Source organism: Salvelinus sp. IW2-2015, linkage group LG11 (genome assembly GCF_002910315.2).
Source record: "Salvelinus sp. IW2-2015 linkage group LG11, ASM291031v2, whole genome shotgun sequence".
Lineage (NCBI taxonomy): Eukaryota > Metazoa > Chordata > Actinopteri > Salmoniformes > Salmonidae > Salvelinus > Salvelinus sp. IW2-2015.
Window position 1 is genome coordinate 40,416,747 of NC_036851.1, and position 5,020 is coordinate 40,421,766.

Sequence of the window (5,020 nt, forward strand, 5' to 3'; positions counted from 1 at the left end):
TCACCAGATACTGCCTAAGAAGACCTTGGACATGCCAAAGTATGACCCATATATCAGGACGATCTTTTTCAAATTATCACAAACAAGCTTTATTATTCAAAGCTCTGACCAATTACACCCCATTCACTATGCAAAATCTGATTGAGAGAGAGATGATATGACACTGTTAATTTTTATTGTGTTTTTCACTTGCTCTTGGCAGTAAACATATTTTCCCCATCCCAAATAAAGCCTTGAATGGGAATTTTGAAGACGAGAGAGAAGAAAGAGACAAGGAAATAGAGAGACATTGCTTTGGAAATGTTTAAATATGTTCCAGTCGCAATAAAAGCCCACTGAATTGAATTGAATTTGAGAGGAAGGCGGAGAGGGAGAATAGACCGAGTGAAGGTGACGAGAGAAACAATAGAGGTAGGAGGGAAGAGAAACCATATGAGAGAAGAACACCAAATTGAACTCGCATGCATGACTTTTGTTTTTGATGATAATTGTTAAGTGGAGGTCACTAGCAACACTATCTTCAACTTAGCCTAGCTTTTAGCTAGCTAGCTGCTCTGTTAACTAGCTTGACTTGCTAGAAAGTTAGAGAAACAAGTTGAGGAAAAAATAACTAAACAAAACGTTTAATTATCACCTGAAACAATATATTTCACCTGTTTTGACTGAAAAGGTCATATTTTACAACCCCCCCCCCCCAAAATGCTATCTCTGACGAGAAACTAGACACTCCTCCATCTTGTCTTGCGTTGTGAAACCCTATGCTCTCGGTCCACTAGCGGAACGAGATTGTGTGAAGATGACGTAGGAACGTAATGAAATACGTCGTGATGTGTACGGGGCATAGCACTACACTAGCCTGAACTAATGCAGGACATCATCCACAGTCATCCACAGTGGTGAATGGCTTTAAATGATATGACTGCAATGAGAAGGGACACATTTCTGTATCACCACTTATAGGCCATCTTTGCGGTGTTACAGTAGGATATAGTACTGCAGTCAGCACTGTGGCTGTCTGATGGTGCTGTAATGATCCAATATCTCTGACTGCCATTGCTCTGGACTGCTTTGTAGTATGCTGCTGCTGGACTCACGCATTCTGATTAATTTGCTATATGCATCCTCTCTGATGGTCTGTAAAATTACAACATTAGCAAAATCACCCTTTTAGCGATTCCATTTCATTTCCCCGCAGTTCGTACAGTGACCGCTCCCAGCACCTCCCCCACACACGCACACACTTAGAACACACACACACTTAGACACAGAGACACGCACTCAGACACACACACACACAACTCACCGGGATACTGCCTAAAGAAGCCCTTGGCACTGCCAAAGTACTGCCATATCAGGGACGGATCTTTTTCAAAGTTATCCACAAACACTTTATTCAAGGCCTCTGACCAATACACCCCATTCACTATGGCAGGATCTGAGAGAGAGAGAGAGAGAGAGACTGTTAATTTGTTATTGTTTATTTCACTTGCTTTGGCAATGTAAACATATGTTTCCCATGCCAATAAAGCCCCTTGAATGGAATTGAATTGAGAGAGAGAGAGAGAGAGAGAGAGACAGAGAAATAGAGAGGACATTGCTTTGGAAATGTTAACATATGTTTCCCATGCCAATAAAGCCCACTGAATTGAATTGAATAGAGAGGGAGGAGGGAGGGGAGAGAGACAGAGAGAGGGGAGGAGAGAAACAGATGAGGAGGAGGGGAAGAGAGAGACCATGTGAGAGAGAGAACACCAAATTGAGACTCTGCATGCAGAATTCTGCAAAAAATATCCTCCGTGTACAACGTAAAACACCAAATAATGCACACAGAGCATTTAGGCCGATACCTGGTAATTATCAAAATCCAGAAAAGAGCTGTTAAATTCTACAACCACCTAAAAGGAAGCGATTCCCAAACCCTCCATAACAAAGCCATCACGTAAAGAGAAATGAACCTGGAGAAGAGCCCCCTAAGGAAGCTGGTCCTGGGGCTCTGTTCACAAACAAAAACACACCCCACAGACCCCCAGGACAGCAACACAATTAGACCCAACCAAATCATGAGAAAACAAAAAGATAATTACTTGACACATTGGAAAGAATTTACAACAAAAAAAACAGAGCAAACTAGAATGCTATTTGGCCCTAAACAGAGAGTACACAGTGGCAGAATACCTGACCACTGTGACTGAACCAAAAGTAAGGAAATATTTGACTATGTACAGACTCAGTGAGCATAGCCTTGCTATTGACAAAGGCCCGCCGAAGGCAGACCTGGCTCTCAAGAGAAGACAGGCTATGTGCACACTGCCCACAAAATGAGGTGGAAACTGAGCTGCTCTTCCTAACCTCCTGCCAAATTAGAGACACATATTTCTCTCAGATTACATAGACCCACAAAGAATTCGAAAACAACTCCCATATCTACTGGGTGAAATTCCACAGTGTGCAATCACAGCATGAAAAGAGCAACCAGTGAAGAACAAACACCATTGTAAATACAAAGTACATTTATGTTTATTTATTTTCCCTTATGTACTTTAACTATTTGCACATCATTACAACACTGTATATAGACATAATATGACATTTGAAATKTATTTTTGTTTAGGAACTTCTGTGAGTGTAATGTTTATTGTTAATTGTTTTGTTGATTTCACAATAAAGCCCCTTAAATTGAAATTGAGATACACTCAGAAAAAAGGKTTCCTAAAGGGTTCTTCGGGCTGTCCCCATAGGAGAACCCTTTGTAGTTCCAGATAGAACCCTTTCTACAGAGGGTTCTACATGGAACCCAAAAGTGTTCTACCTGCAATTAAAAAGGGTTCTTCAAAGGATTCCCATATGGGGCTGGCAGAAGAACCCTTTAAGGTTCTAGATAACACATTTTTTTCTAAGAGTGTAATAACAAAGGTAATAATGGTCATAATCTCCATGAACACTGAACACAGGAGTGCTGGACCGTTGACCTTTGGCCTTTATTGATCCCTCTGGTGGAGGGACAAACAGTGTGACTAAATAATGCCCTCCCATCCTTCTGCTGCATGGTCTCCACACACACGCGTACGCGCACACACACACACTGAGGCTCTCAGATAGCCTCCCATTGTGCAGAGAACAGAGGGGGTGGGGACACTGAGGAGGCCATTATAGACAGACAAAAGAGACCCAGGGCTACACAGAGACAGGTGACACACTGAGCTATAAAACAAATAACAGCTGAACATTAAGTCACTGCAAGAGACACAACCCCATCCCTTCTTTTCTCCTATCCCTTCCCTCTTCTCCTCACTCACTCCATTGTCTTTGAAAGGCCTGTAGTGTGACTGCTCTCTCTATCTTTGGGCCATTATGGATCCCTTCTCTAACTCCACTCTCTACCCCCACCCTCTTCCGCGCTCTAAATCTCCAACCCCTTGCACCTCTTACCCCCTCCTCTACCATGCCCTCTACCTCCGCCTCTCTTACCCCCTCCCTCTACCTCCGCCCTCTACCCCTCCTCTACTACCTCCGCCCTCTCTATCCCTCCCTCTACCCCGCCTCCTTTACCCCCTCCCTCTAACTCCACCCTCTACCCCCCTCTAAACCTCCGCCCTCTACCCCGCCTCTCACCTCCGCCCTACTCCCTCCCTCTACCACGCCTCTAACCACGCCCTCTACCTCCGCCCTCTACCCCCGCCTCTCTAAACCTCTCCCTCCTCCTCCACTCCTCTCAACGCCTCTACTCACCCTCTACGCCCTCTACCCACGCCCTCCTACCTCGCCCTCTACCCCCTCCCTACCTCCACCCTACCTCCGCCCTCTCCCCCGTCCTCTCCGCCCGTCTAACCACTTCTTAACTTCAAGTAAGTAATTTAACTGGGCTGAATTCAATTTACCTTAAAGTCAGTTCTATTAAGGTATCTAAACTCAAGTATGACAATTGGATACTTTTTCCACCACTGCAAAAAGATGGCGCGTTTCACTTTTTAAAATTGGAAATTCAATTATTTTCTTGAATTGACATGAAATGTACCCCAAATCTGCTTCTCACACAATTCAATAGATTTTTATTGTCCCAGAAGGACAATTTAGTTGCCGCCATGAACTCTTATGACACCTCACGGGAGGGAGCTCCTACTTTTCCATATCTGCACACATATACACCCACTTAAACTATTATGCACTATATTGACAGTGATCTCTGAGTGTCCCTACCTTTGTTATACATGTTGGTGGGCACCTGCACCACACTGAGGCTGAGGTTGACTGACAGGTTGTTGAAGTGTTCATTGGGTTCGAGGACAAACTCTCCTCCCAGCTCCACGTTGTTGCCCTCCTCATCCACCTCGTTGATCAGCACCGCGTTGAAGTACTCATACTGTGGAACAGACATGGTACACATAGAGTTAACAGAGTTAACATCCACATTGTTAATCAGTACCGCGTTGAAGTACTCATACTGGGGAGGAATAGACACAGTGCAGATACTGTATATAGAGTTAAAATCCAACTCAACAATCAGATCAGCACTGCGTTGAAGTACTCATACTGGGGAGGAAAACAACAGAGTTAACATCCACAGTGTTAATCAGCACTGCGTTGAACTACTCATACTGGGGAGGAAAACAACAGAGTTAACATCCACAGTGTTAATCAGCACTGTGTTGAACTACTCATACTGGGGAGGAAAACAACAGAGTTAACATCCACAGTGTTAATCAGCACTGTGTCTGTCTCTTATACACATCTAGATGTGTATAAGAGACAGGGATAGGCTGACACTCGTAGAAGAAAAAGGGGGGGGAAACATACATGGGTTCTTCGGGCTGTCCCCATAGGAGAACCCTTTTGGATATCAAGTTAGAACCCTTTTGGGATTAATCCTGTCTCTTATACACATCTAGATGTGTATAAGAGACAGGTTCTACATGGAACCCAAAGGAGTTCTACCTGCAATTAAAAAGGGTTCTTCAAAGGATTCCCATATGGGGCTGGCAGAAGAACCCTTTAAGGTTCTAGATAACACATTTTTTTCTAA

At 43.9% G+C, this 5,020-nt stretch overlaps 1 pseudogene; it reads right to left on the minus strand.

Annotated features, from left to right (window-relative positions):
• Positions 1–5,020, minus strand: part of LOC111970722 (voltage-dependent calcium channel subunit alpha-2/delta-3-like) — a 105,425-nt pseudogene that overhangs the window by 79,808 nt on the left and 20,597 nt on the right.